This window comes from Mus caroli, unplaced genomic scaffold, assembly GCF_978045245.1.
Source record: "Mus caroli unplaced genomic scaffold, Mus_caroli_1 scaffold_1, whole genome shotgun sequence".
Taxonomy (NCBI): domain Eukaryota; kingdom Metazoa; phylum Chordata; class Mammalia; order Rodentia; family Muridae; genus Mus; species Mus caroli.
The window spans coordinates 84612715-84629232 of record NW_028227256.1 but is presented as its reverse complement, the minus strand read 5'-3'; the positions used below and the strand labels follow the sequence as shown (position 1 = coordinate 84629232).

The window sequence follows — 16518 nt, the reverse complement described above, 5'->3', positions numbered from 1 at the left end:
GGATGGACCATCTAGTGATTGCCATATGCAGGGATCCATCCCATAATCAGCTTCCAAACGCTGACACCATTGCATACACTAGCAAGATTTTGCTGAAAGGACCCAGATATAGCTGTCTCTTGTGAGACTATGCCGGGGCCTAGCAAACACAGAAATGGATGCTCACAGTCAGCTATTGAATGGATCACAGGGCCCCCAATGGAGGAGCTAGAGAAAGTACCCAAGGAGCTAAATGAATCTGCAACCCTATAGGTGGAACAACATGTTGAACTAACCAGTACCCCGGAGCTCTTGACTCTAGCTGTATTATGTATCGAAAGATGGCCTAGTCGGCCAAAACTGCAAAGAGAGGCCCACTGGACTTGCAAACTTTATATGCCCCAGTACAGGGGAACCCCAGGGCCAAAAAGGGGGAGTGGGTGGGTAGGGGATTGGGGGGGGTGGGTATGGGGGACTTTTGGGATAGCATTGAAAATGTAAACGAGGAAAATACCTAATAAAAAAATAAATTAAAAAAAAAAAGAAATGAGCAGTTCTCATTGGGATATCTACTTATATGTTTACATGATAAGAAAAGCTTAAACTGTTAGTCTGGATGGAGATGGGCAATGTTCCATAGGGCAATTTACAAACCGTTGTGAAGGAATGTGTGAGACAACAAGGATTCCAAAAACAGCAGAAAGTGAATTAACAAACAAACAAACAAACACCTTTGAATTTCTAGAACTGGTCTCAAAGCAAAGTGGGAACAAACCTCTTCAGACAACCATACCCTTTGCTCACAAAGGACGGTTGCCTCTGCTTCCAAGGCACTGGGTCAGGGGAGATAATTAGCACAGATGTTTTCCCTTCCCGACACCATGCACGGGCTTCCCACAGACAGTGAAAAACTCTTCTGGGATGGGTACATCCACATCACAGTTCCTGCCCGTTGTGGAAGAGGGCTAACAAAGGCGGTAACAGTCAGAACACCAGGAAGTCTGTGGTGAACCGGTCTCTGCATAAATGAAACTAGAACAATGGCACTAACAATGGCTATGCCAATGTGGAAGGGGGAAAATTTCTCAGGGTCTCAGCCCTAGGCAAAGAACTACAGGCTACTGGGAGAGTTGGCCTCTCCCAGGCACGAGTCCTTTATTGACTGTCCAATACCAAGTGTTCAGCCCTGATACCAAATACACACAAACAACAAAAACAGACTCAGCAGCCTATACCTGCACTTTTGTGAAACACACACACATATGTAACAATAATTACCAAAGGAGAAGAGGGTATAAGATTGAGAGTGGGAAAACACAGGTAGGGTTGGAGAGAAGATAGGAGGGGAATCATGATGTAATTCTATTCTGTTTGAAATTGGAAAAAAAAAAGTGTACAAAAAATATAATCACCATTACAGGAATTTAAACACCCACACAGCATAAGTGATGAAACCATTCAGATATTTGAGATTCAGAGAAAGTAAAACATGTTGAAATCTAAAAATTTTAAGAAAAAACTGTCATTCAGACCAAAAGGCAAGTTAACCAATTTACACTCCCACAAATAAAAACCATGTAGATTAAAAGAAAACAGCCAGAAAAGAATCAACAAGGAACAAAGAAACAAACAAAAAACCCTAAAAAGCATGCAGCACATACATGAAAGTCTGAGTGTTACTATCCCCAAATGAGACAGGGTCATTGCTAACTTTGGTTAAACATGTGAGTGTATAATTTCCCATGGATGAAATGCGAATGGCCCAGCTGGCTAAGGAAACAGATGCCAGAGGCTGAAGCAGCGCCACAGAAAGAGGGAGAGGACAAGAATGGGCAAAGTGACCAATCATTTTTACTGTGTCTCTCACTCTTTTGTCGAAAGCAACGCAGGCTGGTGATTATAAACGAGAATGTCAGAGTTACACACACATACATAAGCAAGATTTATCAGCTGCACAAATGCACAATTAAGTGTGAATGGTTAAAAGAAATCCATCAAAAGGACTCAAAAAGAAGAACATAAATGCCAAACCACCGTCCAGCAAGGAATAACTTCATCATCCAAAGCTGACCTCATTATGTGCTAAAGGAAAGATGGTGTACCTTGGAAAGTGGCTTTCCTTGTGGCAGTTGATCCCACCAACATAGATCACACTGGGCATCATGGGTTTGGGGAACTCCAAAGCAAAGTCTCTGCCTAACAACCAAATGGACACTGGGCTGAAGAGTTCTGTCATACTCACTGGTGTCTGGAGAACATCAGAGGCAATATTTGCAGCACTTTTGAAAAAAGTATGACAAAATGCACACTCCCCCATTTAAAAGGTCACTTATTTTTCTCCTTGAATCATGGTGTCTGTGTATTTCAAGAGAGCTCTGGGGACAAAAGAGGGAGGACTGTGGCACTGGGTGCCATCTTCAAGATATTGACAAAATATTCCCCTGCTGAAGACCACAGATGGGAGAGAGAAAGACTTGACTACAATTAAACCAAAGACATTGAAATGATCCAAAAACACAGCATTAAAAGAAGTCTGCTTCAAGTACTCCACTAACTTCTTGTCATTAAACAAACTCCTACAGCGTGAAAATAAGAGTTCAAAGAAACCTTTGGCAGGACTCTTCAGTAAAAGTGTTCCCTCTTCCTGGATTTTCCATTGAGATTCAGTGAACTCCTGGTAAAAATCCTTGAGAGTGTGAAAAACTTAATATGTTTTCATTGTACAATTCAGAGATTTCCCCAGCTGCCAACTCACCTCTGGGATGACTACCACCACCTCATGCCCTCTGTGAATGAGTTTCTCCACAACCATCTGCCTCCAGGTAGTGAACCACTACCTCCCATCCAACGGTATCACCAGCAGCCTGCCTGCCTGGGCAAAGCCAGAGGCCAGGAACAGACAGAGAGGAAGGGAGGTTAGAAAGGCTGCAGGAACCATGGGAGAAGCACAGCCCAAGGCAATCCAGCTGCTGAGATCTGTGCTCGCCTAACACAGCAGAAGACGTGTAGTCAAAAGAAATATCTACCCACTCAGGAGGGCGTGTACCCTCAAACAGTCACAGACACGGATTGACTTGGGAGAACGTTAATAAATGAGCATGAATTATTAAGAAAACAAATATACTTGTTTTTGAGAGCTTTTTGTGAGCATAATCGAACACTGTGAGCTTAGAAATTATTATGAGGAAATACACTAGACCCTAAGGAGTCCAATTATACAAAAGGAAGCAAGTTTCAAAGAAGCTTATATTTCTAGGATTGGTCTCAAAGCAAAATCTGGATACTTTCTGCAGGTTACCACACTGTGTTCCAAAGGGATTTATTGCCTCTGCTTTCAAGCCTCAAGGGAAGGGTCCTGAACCTGTCCTCCTCCCAAGAGACAGAGAATCAACTCTGCCAGAGAGCAGGGATGCTGTCTCTGTGCACACATTGGTTTTCTTGTTCCATTTTCAAACACTCTTTCATCTGCCTTGCTGACTCGAGACTGACAACCATCTCCACAGACCAATCCAGGGACTTAAAGGAAGGTGACCATCAACCTCCTTACAAAATCCCCTCTGAGTCACTGGAAGCCATAGGCAGACATTCTCTGTGAAGAAGCAGAGAGAGCTCTGCTGTGATGCCCCTCAGTAGCCCAGGGACCTTCTCCACAGAGCAATGGCTCTGTCTCCCATGGCACTGCAGCATCTGCAGGGTTGCTTCCACCTTGTGGCTACTTTGAACAGTGCTGCTATCAGCACCACATGCAGGGTTTTCTTAGGAATTGATCTCAAGTCCTTCAACCAGGATTAAGGCTGCTAGCTCAGGAGGAAGTTCTAGTGCTCACTGCTAAGAAACTATTAGACAGCTCTATGAGGGGCGGTAGCATTTTAATTTCCCTCCAGGCCTCCATTACTGCCTGGCCTCCACATCAACTCTGAAGCTATTTTTACTTCTCTTTAGTGTACTCCTCCTGATGCTGGGCATGACATCTTGTAGATCTTGTGGGTTCTGCTTGCATTTTGTAACCACCCCCATCTCCTGCCTGATCTTGCCAGGACAGGAGAACAACACTTGAATTTGAAAGACCTGACACTGGAGTCGCTAATCTTCAGAAATACCACTGTCTCCCTTTCCCATCAATTGGTTGAAAATCTCTCATTCACCAAATACACAAGAATGTGAGACAAATACTCACCCAGAACAAAGCCTTTGACTCTCAGCACAGCCTGGTTTCAGAAGAGTTGCTCTAAGTAGACAGAAGCCCCTGGAGCTGCATAGACACTGGGTCTGGTTAACTTCACTATGTGATATTTTAATTAATCTGCAAGGTTTTTGTTGTTGTTGTTAATTTTGGTTTGGTAGTTTGAGATGGGGTTTCTCTGTATAACCCTGGCTGTTCTAGAACTCGCTCTGGAGACTAGGCTGTCCTTGAGTGTACACAGATCTGCATGCCTCTACCTCCTGAGTGCTGGGATTGAAGCCATGCACCATCACTGCCTGGCATATTTGCAAGTATTTTTGAATAATAAAGTCTACTTGATAGTTTTGAGACAGGCACATCAAAGATTAATTTGTGTGTTCTTTGAAAATTATTGCTTATTATTTATGTCAGTGTGTTTTGCTCCATGTATGTATGTGCCCCACATGCATGCAGTGCCTGTGGGGATCAGAAGAAATCTGTGAACCTGGAGTTACTTTGGAGCTGTGATGGGGTTCCTGGGATTTAACCCTGGGTCTTTTGAAAAGTGAGAGATAGTCTCAACCACTGAATCATATCTCCAGCTCCACAAATTATTTTAACTGGTCATGAGTATGAGGAAAGTTTTTTATTATTTTGATTATTTTAAATATTAAGAAATATTGTAATTGGGGTGACAGTTATGAAAACTATACTGCTTAATGAATAGATTATTTTGCTTGATAGAGTACTGTAAACATTTTACACACGCAAAGATACAGAGTGCATCTTTATATTGTATGCTATCATTATTTTAAAGATAAACAAGTAAAGTCTTGAAACACTGAATAAGGCAGAATGGAATTAAAACACACAGGTCTGTTGTTATACGTCATTTCCAGAGGAAGCAACAGAGTGTTAGACATGAATTCAAGTGAATCCTAACTTAAAAAGCTTAGGGCAGCGGCTCATTCCAAAGTCTAAAAGGCTGTCTTAGTTAGGGCTTCTGTTGCTGTGATAAAAGACCATAGGAAAAGCAGCTTGGCAAGGAAAGGGTTTCTTTCAGCTTTCCACTCTCAGGGGACAGTGCCTCTGTAAAGGATGGCAGGGCAGGAAATCCAGGCAGGAACCTGAAGGCAGGAACTGAAGCAGAAGCCAACGATGAATGCTGTTGATAGGTTTGATCCTCATGGCTTGCTCAGTCTGCTCCATTATGCAACCCAGAACAACACCTCTCATAGCCTGGGCCCTGCCTCTCATAGCCTGTTCCCTGGCTAACCAATCCCTAAATAAGAAAATGCAGGAGAGGGAGAAGAGCCTGAGGCAATCCAGAGGCTGCCACTCTCTTCTTCTTCTTCTAAACTGGGGGGAGCTTGTGCAAGCTAGACACACTCCCTCCAGAGTAGGTGTGTCCTCAAATTCATTAAGAAAGTTCCTTTGTCATCTCAGTGGATGTGCAGAAGAACCAGGTGTCCTCACAGGGTTATGACCCTAGCCTTTGACTCTTACTCCTCTAATCTCTAATCCAACCTTGCCATGCCATTGGGTGGCCCCAGCCTCCAGACATTAATCATTAAAAGATGAATCTACTCTTGGTGCCTGATCAATCCTGATTTCAGCCAACATATTCCTGATCTTGTTTCTCTCCTAGAAAACTGACAGAACTCTCTCTTTAGAAGACATCATAGTTGATATCTGGCTCTTCTCCATTTAAAAAACCAAGGCTGTGCACACCCAGTTCATTCCATGGCCTCATTCTATGCTGGTCACATTCTAACAAGCTGGCCTGAGCTCTGAGCACTATCTGGTGTTTGGATTTATGATGCAACATTTCTGACTGTCACCCTGTTGGGAGCTATTAAGTCAAGTGGCGTCCTGAACTCTGAATTGGGCCTCTTCCCCTGAGAAGAAAAGGGGGTCAAAAGCAGGCCACCAACACACTGCTCCGAGAACAACCTCAGATTGTTCCAGCCCTAAGTCAGCGCCAGATGTCCTGACCACAAGATGTACCCTGATACCACCAAGTTCCTGCTTCCCCATGTAGTAGCCAAAAGAAAAAAAATTCCACTGCCCCATCCCTCCTGCTGAGAAGTTCTTCCTCTTTTTCCACTGCCCCATTCCTCCTGCTGAGAAGTACTTCCCCTTTTGCTTGTGCATTTAAGCCTTGAGCCTTGCTGATACAGTGAGACCTTGATGCTACTCAGACTGCTACCATGTGTCGTTCATTGCACAAGGTTTTCGTCTCTCCCTCCCCCATTTGGTTCTTAGGAGAAGGTCCCCTCGAGACCCTCGAATAACTGGACCTGCTGGACGGGTCATCACCGTATTGGGTAACTCTCTAAAGTCTCCCTAGCCATCCACACGGAGCACTCACTATACTATCACATAAGAAACATTGCTGAGTCAGCTTGTCCCAGACAAGAAGGGGTTGAGTCTTTGCTGGGGTTCATTTACTTGGGCTTCTCTGTAATCATCAGGGAACAGTTTTTGAAGCTGCTGGTTGTTGTTCAGTGTGGGAGTAAAGGAAGATATTTCACACCCAAATGAGATGACTTGATTGTAAAGCAGGGTCTACTGACAGTTCTGCTTACAGTCATGGATGAGAGTCACCAAAACCCAAAGCACTCTTATGCAGGACCAGGTTAAGCAATTAAAGTAGGCTTAATGAGTGCTGGCTTCCTTCCCATAAGCCCCAAGCCTTGGACTGCCTGGGATGTGGCTCAGCCTAAAGTTCCATTCTCCTGAATGCTGGGGTTGCAGGCTTCTGTATTCATCCTGGACTCTGAGTGTTTCTGGTAAATGCTGCACACTTGAAGCTTGCAGCTACAGATACTTCAGTACTTTAACCCACCAAAGACCAGGAGCAGACAGTGGGTGGTATTTGGAAAGATTAGAGATGTAAGAAATGATCATCAAGTTCTTAAAGCATGGACACAGCCTGAACCAGAAGCTTGGTAAACACACCAACAGAGACCTGATACGGTAACCTCTTGCTGGGATGTGCACATCACCAGTACTGAGTCACAGGGATAAATAGGACCTGTGAAAAACATATATGAGGAACTTGGACTCATTTCCCAATCAGAGACATGTGCAGGAGACCCAGAGAAGACTTCACAGGGAAGGCAGATAATTTTTTAAAATATGCCACACCTTTGAAAGTGTCCTCAGGTATTTCAGGAAAAGGATTTTTGAAAGGCACCAAGCAATGGTACTTGTGTTCTTCCTTGGTGTAAGGAATGGAGTGTGAATTGACCCCTGAAGCCAAGATCACAGTCTGGTGGCTCCCTCACACCCCCATGCACAGACAGTGGCTGCTCTCCAGGGGGGACATCAGCACCTTTCTACCTTCAGCCCAGGACAGGGCATCCCTGCCTCATATCACATGTGGGCCAGGAATCCTGCAGCCATCTTTTCAGAAGCCCTGAGCAGTTAACTCTCCTGACCAGGTTCTGTGCTTCCAACATTAGAGTAGCTGGTTCTTTCTACTTTGTGGGATCTTCTTTTTCCCAACTCCTATCCCCCTGGTTTCACTCCCTAACACTAGATGGGAAAGAAAGAGAAATATAGAGGAGAGAGAAATATAGAGGACCCTGAATCTAATTTATTTCTTTAGGTTTGACTACTCACAGACCACACCCAGGACATCCTGCCCCACCCCCTATAAAACAAGCAACAATACCTCCAACTATCAGGATCCTACTATTCATATGGCCTTTGAAAAGTTCCCAGAATTCCAAAGGTCACACAATCACAGCAACTGTCTGCAGCTGGCAAAACCATGCCTCTGCTAGAGCACTAGGCAAATCACAGTCAGCTGCTGTGGACAGTCTAAAGTATCCCCATATCTCTGTACCTGGGATTAAAAACAAAAACATATTCTCATATTTCTGTTTTTAAAGAAATTAAAATGCCAAAATTACCACTACACTAGTTTCTTCATCTTACCATCAGGCCACCTGACAAAGTGGATTGACACAGGACAGCATGTAATTCTCCAGACGTTAATCAATACGGAATAGATCCACCCAAGTCCTTCACCACTCTCCTGTTTTACATACTCGTCTTCAAGGACTCTAACCTTCTCACTTCCATCCAAGAACTACTCCCATGATCCACTGCTCCCACTAAGGGCACTGTTCATATCTGTTTTCCAATCCCTGAGAAAGGCTATGGCAATCGTTGCAGTTGAGCTCTGAACAGTATCTGATGCCTTGGTCCCCAGTGCAATCACTGGGTGTGATCCCAGAGCTTTGATTTGAAGTGTGCCATTTAAAAGGCTCACTCTTGAGAGCTTCGGCCCCACCTGGTGGCCCTATTGAGTCAGTGGATGGTGAAGGGGCTGACTCTCCTCAGGTACATTTATACTTGCCTGTCCTTTAAGGAATAGCCACTTCCTGATATCCTCTCTGCCATAATGTTTCTGCTTTGCCAAAGGCCTAAAGAACATGGAACCTGCCTACAATGAGCTGGTGCTTCTTAAATCATGAGTCAAACTAAAACTTCCCTGCTTTAACCTATGTCTCTTAGAAACTTGTCACAGCAGTGAAATGTCTGTTTAGTAAAATTTAAGTCTCTCTTCCCATTCTTAAGAGGGACCCAGTGCATTATGAAATATACGTGTTGGCTAGGACAATACAAAAGAAAAAAAAACCTCGAGCCACCATTGGCTCTCTACTACAGTTCATACACTGCACAACTATAGTGACTGGGTACAATATTGGCAGGTGCTTGCTGCCATCACAGATGGGATTAGCTAGAAGAAACACAAACTTGAGAACCACTGTTGTGATTCTACGAGGGAACTTTTCAGAATTCTATATCTGCTATAAACAAAGAAGCTACATAGTTTGGGGGCATCCAGAGGAAAGAAAAAGAACAGGGAGGAGGGTATTAAGGACTGCAAAGTACAGGATCTCAGGATTGGAGAAGAGTAAAACTCTGTGAGGAGCCAGAGGAAAGAAAGTGAGTGTGCTGGTTGCTGGAAACATTCCGGAAAACATGTTCAGAGGGCCAAGAGCTGCAACTTGTGTCCCTAAGGCCTGCAAGAGGACTGTGACCCCCAAAGGTTCCACCTGCTGCAGCTTCTTCCTCAGCATGGAGGGAATTACAAGAGGTGGGGTGGCACAGCCCCGGTGTGGTCTTAAAAGGGGTGGAGGAGCAGCTGGAGTGGTCAGCCTGAACCCATGGTTGTGTACAGGGAGAGTGAATTAAAAACAGTGCCTGATCTCCAGCCATGTGAATGCAGGAAACAAAGACATCCACCAGGGGGCGCGCAACGGTAGCAGAGAGAAGGCTCCCAGATCTGAGGATCATCCAGAACTGCAGTGGGAGGAGGATGCCCTGGGAACAGCAAGAGGGCTCCATTTCCACTACATTACCAGAGTGGTGCTTTAGTCATATATTAACCAGGTAAAAGAACAGGGAACAACTCTTTACTCCTTTTAATATTCCTAAGACACAAAAGGTTAAAAGACAAAAGTAAAATTAGTTAAGTTGGGATTAAACAGATAGCTCAGCACTTGCTGTTCTTGCAGAGGAATTGAGTTGTGTTCTCAGTACCCTCATCAGGTGTCTCCAACTCCAGGGCATGCATCACCCTCTTCTGGCCTCTGTGAGCACTGCACCACAGTCTCTATTCCTCTCTTCTCTCTCTCTCTCTCTCTCTCTCTCTCTCTCTCTCTCTCTGTCTGTCTCTCCCTCTCTCCCTGAAACATTTTCTCTTGGAAAATATTCATTTCCAAAAGTTAAACAAAATAAGAAAATGGAAAAAGGTAATATTTGGAATATACCAAGAGACTTCACATTTTAAAAGTAAGTTAAACAATAAATGTCAACATAAGAGTTGATGATGAACCTATCTAAAGATGTGCTCAGTAACTTGGAAAGAGCTGTAGAAAGCATCGCCAGTCATGAAAAAGTGGCAAACCGTAACTGGGATGAGCTTCAACAGAAAAATTCCAATGACTAAACAGAAAATCTGCTAATAACACACATTAATAAGAAATGAGTAATTGAATATCATATAAACCACTCTCAGGTATAAAATAGTCTAACTGCTTTGGAAAATAGCCTGGTAATTTATTATGGAAACTTGGGGTTCAGGAATCCCAATTTTAGGCATTTACCCTGGAAGATGGAGAAAGGATAGCCTGTGGAAAACCAAAAAGAGGTATTAAGACAAAGCAGACACAACTTGCTTGGGAAGGGGACCTGTGGTGGAAGGGATTCTATCACAACACAGGAAACTGAGGGGTGACAGTGAATCTGAGCAAATGCAAGGAACATGTGCATGCCACAGTCACAAGATACCACCATTGTTGGTACCATGAGCATGTGGAAGTACATCTACTCTGGGTAGAAAGAGAGATAGATAGATAGATAGATAGATAGATAGATAGATAGATAGATAGATAGATAGATAGATAGACTGTCAGACAGACTGACAGACAAACAGACAGACAGACAGACAGACAGACAGACAGACAGACAGACAGATAAATAGATAGATAGATAGATAGATAGATAGATAGATAGATAGATAGATAGATAGATAGATAGATTAGATAAGCAAGCTTCCCAGGCTGGAAAGAAATACAACTCCTTTCTTGTAGCTGATAAAATCTCCATTTAGAAAAATCCTAAGACATCCACAACAAATTTCAAACATAAATAAATACAGTAAGACTAAAAAACACATCATCTATATGAAAAGTAAAGTATATTTCTAGTAATATAAAATTCAAACTTAAGCTAAAACAATCTCATTTAAAATTACATCAAAAACTAAAATATGTTGGCTAGAGACAGCACAACAGTTAAGAGCACTTGCTATTCTTCCAGATGACCAGAGTTGGGGACCCAGGAACTATGTCAGACAGCACAACAGTTAAGAGCATTTGCTATTCTTCCAGATGATTAGACTTGGGGACCCAGCAACTATGTCAGGTGGTTCAATATTGCCAGTTACTTCAGCTCCAGGGATTATACACCCTCTTCTGGCCTCTGATGGAACCCACACATGCATGCACATAACTCCCCACCAACACATGCACAGTCATAAAATATCATAGTGATAGGTTGAAAAAATAAGCCTTAAAGGAGAAGAACCTAGGAAAGAAGACCAAAACACTCAGAAGAAAATCCCACATTGACAGAACAGAGCCAGTAACACTGTTAGGATGAATCACAAGAAAACTAGGGGGACTGGCTCCCTGGGGAGTGTGCTGACAGGAACAGGGAACAACTCTTTACTCCTTTTAATATTCCTAAGACACAAAAGGTTAAAAGACAAAAGTAAAATTAGTTAAGTTGGGATCAAACAGATGGGCTCAGCACTTGCTGTTCTTGCAGAGTTTTTTTTATCAGTTATCTCCAACTCCAGGGCATGCATCACCCTCTTCTGGCCTCTGTGTGCACTGTACCACAGTCTCTATTCCTGTCCTCTCTCTCTCTCTCTCTCTCTCTCTCTCTCTCTCTCTCTCTCTCTCTCTCTCTCTCTCTCTCTCTCTCTCTCTTTCTCTCTCTCCCTCCCTCCCTCCCTCCCTCCCTCTCTCACTGAAACATTTTCTCTTAGAAAATATTCACTTCTAAAAGTTAAAAAAAAACCCTAAGAAAATGGAAAAAGGTAATATTTAGAATATACCAAGAGACTTCACAATTTAAAAGTAAGTTAAACAATAAATGTCAACATAAGAGTTGATGAGGAACCTATCTGAAGATGTGCTCAGTAACTTGGAAAGAGCTGTACAGAGCATTGTCAGTCATGAAAAAGGAGCAAACCATAACTGGGATGAGCTTCAACAGAAAAATTCCAACGGCTAAACAGAAAATCTGCTAATAATACATGTTAATAAGAACAGAGTAATTGAAACTATACTACTCTGCGGTATAAAATAGTCCCACTGATTGGAAAGTAGCTTGGTAATTTATTATGGAAACTTGGGGTTCAGGAATCCCAGTTATAAGCATTTACCCCAGCAGATGGAAAATGGGTAGCCTGTGGAAAACCAAAAAGAGGTATTAAGACAAAGCAGCTGGGCTGGTGAGATGGTTCAGTGGTTAAGAGCACTGACTGCTCTTCCAAAGGTCCAGAATTCAATTCCCAGCAACCACAGATGGCTCACAACCACCCGTAATGAGATCTGATGCCCTCTTCTAGAGTGTCTGACGACAGCTACAGTATACTTACATATAATAAGAAAGAAAGAAAGAAAGAAAGAAAGAAAGAAAGAAAGAAAGAAAGAAAGAAAGAAAGAAAGAAAGAAAGAAAGACAAAGCAGCCACAACTTACTTGGGAAGGGGACCTGTAGTGGAAGGGACTCTATCACAACACAGGATACTGAGGGGTGGTAGTAAATCTGAGCAAATGCAAGGAACATGTGCATGCCACAGTCACAAGATACCACCATTGTTGGTACCATGAGCATGAGGAAGTGCATCCACTCTGGGTAGCAGGAAAAAGCCCACAAAGGCTGAACAAGTCATGTTTTAAGATTACCACAAAGCAAGTTTAGACCCAAGTGGCTTTATTTAGAAATCAGAAGTCCTACTTGCTGACATAGTCAGCTCCAATTCTTCACAGCAATGAGAGAGGAAAAAACACGGCAACCCATCCTACAGGCCAGTGATACCCTGACATCTTGTGAAGATCAAATTGTTTCATTGAGACAAAACCAAGTATGAAAGCGCCTGCCATCAAATCAGACTGCTGCAGTTCAATCCCAGAACACCAGAACAAGGTGACAGAGAGGATTAATTCCTCTAAGCTGTTCTCTGATGTCCACATGCATGCCCATAGTACGTGCACCCTTACAGGATAAGCAGGATTGTCCCGAAAAGACAAAGGTGGCTTAAGATCAATTGGTGTAGTACACTGTCGTAGAATAAAGAAGCAGCCATGTGTTGATCTTAACAGACTCAAGAGATTCATTTCACAAAATCCAGCAGTCCCTGTATAGTAAGAATAACTAAATACTATAGTATACTATTAACTGTATAGTAACAAGCTAGAGACAGCTAGAAACTGCCTAAAAATTTTAATCTGAGAATCTTCTCAGATATCTCTAGTTATTAATATGTAAAGGTAAAATGGTAAATGTTAAATGCCTTCCCTCTGGGATGAGGAATAACAACAAAAAAAGGATATCTTCCTATCTCACACATTCAAGCTAGGCAATTAAGCATCAGAAGAAGGAAGGAAGGAAGGAAGGAAGGAAGGAAGGAAGGAAGGAAGGAAGGAAGGAAGGAAGGGAGGGAGGAAGGAAGGAAGGGAGGAAGGGGAGAAAGAGAGAGAGAGACAGAGAGAGAGAGAGAGAAAGAGAAAGGCAGAAAGACAGGAAAATGGAAAGAGGAAAGGGGAAGGAAGATGAATGATAGACAGACAGACAGACAGACAGACAGACAAGCAGGCTTCCCAGGCTGGAAAGAAATACAACTCCCTTCATGTAGCTGACACGACATCCACTATAAATTTCAACCATAAATAAATACAGCAAGATTTAAAAATACATGATCTATATGAAAAGTGAACTGTATTTCTAGTAATATAAAATTCAAACTTAAGCTAAAATAATCCCATTTAGGGCTGGTGAGATGGCTCAGTGGGTAAGAGCACCCGACTGCTCTTCTGAAGGTCCAGAATTCTAATCCCAGCAACCACATGGTGGCTCACAACCATCCGTAACGAGATCTGGCGCCCTTTTCTGGAGTGTCTGAAGACAGCTACAGTGTACTTACATATAATAAATAAATCTTAAAAAAAAAAAGAAAGAAAAACAAAAATAATCCCATTTAATATTACATCAAAAACTAAAATATGACAGCTGGAGACCGCACAACAGTTAAGAGCACTTGCTATTCTTCCAGATGATTAGACTTGGGGACCTAGTAACTATGTCAGGTGCCTCAAAATTGCCAGCTACTTTAGCTCCAGAAATTCTACACCCTCTTCTGGCCTCTGATGGCACCCACACATGCATGCATATACCTCTACACCAACACATGCACAAACATAAAATATGATATTCATAAATATCATAGTGTTAGGTTTAAAGCAAAGCCTTAAAGGAGAATTACCAAGGAAATATATTAAAGAAGACCAAAACACTCAGAAGAAAATCCCACATTGACAGAACAGAGCCAGTAACACTGTTAGGACGAATCACAAGAAAACTACGGGGACTGGCTCCCTGGGGAGTGTGCTGACAGGAACAGGGCTGACAGCTGGAGCTCAGATTTCTAGAAGCAACATAAAGCAGATGTGGATGCATACATCTGTAACTCCAGCATACCTACAGAGAGATGGGAGGCATAGACAAAAGAATCCATAAGGCTATTGGCCCATGTAGTCTGACTCCGCAGCAATGAACAACTGTCGAACCTGTTTCAAACAAAGGCACAAGGTTGTGCTCTGACCACCACATAAGCTCCCCTGTACCTGCACGCATCTACAAAAACACACATGCATGTATGCACATATACATCCCCCGCACACTTACACACATACAAAGAAACTACAAAGGAATATAAAGTAAGTATATCATATGCAAGTGACATCTCAAATTTTCTTTCTTTAAACTCACTTATAAGAGCAAGATAAAAAGATACTCTGGGAAGAGATTTATATTTAGAATGCATACATTCTAATTGCATTAGAAATTAACCACAACTACAGAAGCAATGTAGAGACATGCAATGGCCTTGGTGTCCTCCCCACAAAAGACATGCAAGTAGCCAATATGTATTGGAAGATGGTGACTATCAAGCAATTACGGAAATGAAAATAAAATCTATGAGAAACCATTCATGCCCGCTAGGATAGCCTCAATTTTTAGGTGGAAAATAACAAGTGTTGACAAAGAGGTCGAACAAGTAGAACCTTTTGATCATTAAACATAAGTATTTAGTGAGAATATAAAATAGTGATGAAACTATGAAAGAAATCTTTGGTCCTCCATAATTTAAACATACAGTTGTTCTATGGCTCAGCAATTCCACTCTTGAACATATATTCAAAAGAACCAAAATTGTGTTCAAAGTCTTGTACCAAAGTGTTCCTAACAGCACTGTTCTTAATAATGGTAACTATTCATATTATATAAACTCTTATGCCATTAAACTGATAAAATTTGAGTTATACGTACCCATAATAATATTCAGCTACAAAAGTGAAGTACATGCTACAACATGGATAAACTTTTAAAACATACTAAGAAAGTTGGCACAAAAGATCTCAAATTCTACTTTAAATTTCCAGTATAGGCAAGTCCATGGAGATGGCAGGGTAAAGGTTGTCCAGGGTTAGGGTTAAGAGATGTCTTTGGAAATGAACAGGAATTGTAGAAACTGGCTAACAACATGAATATAAAAACATTATACATAAACTTACCTAGTTGGTAGTTTTAAACTATAGAGGTGACACAACCTAAATTCACCTGAGAAGGGAGTCTCTCCACTGAGGGATCACTTAGGGCAGACTGGTCTATGGACTTGCTTATGGGAGATATTCTTGATGCTCAGTTGCTGTGGGGGTGCTGGGCTCACTGTGAACACACTGCTCCCTGGGCAGGTGGCCTCAGCTGTGTGAGAAAACTACTTCAGCCTGAGCCTGAGTGAGGCAGCAAGCAGCTTCTTCACAGGGGGTCTGCCTGGCCCTTCCTGCCTGAGTCCTGACTACACTCAAGTCTGCAACCTGCAAGAGTAAGCCAAGGAAATCCTTCCCTTCTCTAATCTGGAAACTAGAACAACAACAACCCCAAAATCACTAAGCTGTAGAAATTAAAAGAGTAAGTATATCATATGCAAACAAAATCTGAAGTTTTCTTCCTTTAAACTCACTTATAAGAGAAAGATAAAAAAGATATGCAAAACAATTTGAGAAATTTAAAAGTCACTCCGCTGATCTGGTATTGCCTAAATTATTAGCTAAATCTCCAGCGAGTTAGACACTGATGTAGAATTTTGCCTAGGAGCCTGGACTTCGTCCAGCCTTTATAACTGATTAATAGAAAATGGCAGCCCAAATGTTTCCTAACCTCCAAGGAAAGAAGGCAAACACTGAGGGAAGCCACAGATCACAGGCAGTGTGTGCACTGCATTAAAGAGCTGCTTCCAAAAGTGCCTGCTAAGGATGAGTCAGCATTTGTGGGGAGGGGAATAGGGAGGACACTGTGCTTAAACCCAACCCAGGTTTTATGTTATTTGCAATGTTCTATCCTCTCTCCCCTTTCTTCTCTGCTACTCTTCCCTCCTTCCCTCTCCTCCTCCCTTCTGTGCTCACCTTCTCCCTCATCCTCCCATTTCCCTTTTCTCTCCCTCCCAGGCAGAATCCATTTCCACCCCTCAGCTTTCCAGAGTGTCCAGAGTGCTCAGATTAGAGG

At 42.5% G+C, this 16518-nt stretch overlaps 1 pseudogene; it reads right to left on the bottom strand.

Annotated features, from left to right (window-relative positions):
* Positions 1–495: 495 nt before the first annotated feature.
* On the bottom strand, positions 496–11604 carry LOC115030285 (UDP-glucuronosyltransferase 1A7 pseudogene; annotated as a pseudogene).
* Between the last annotated feature and the right edge of the window lie 4914 nt (positions 11605–16518).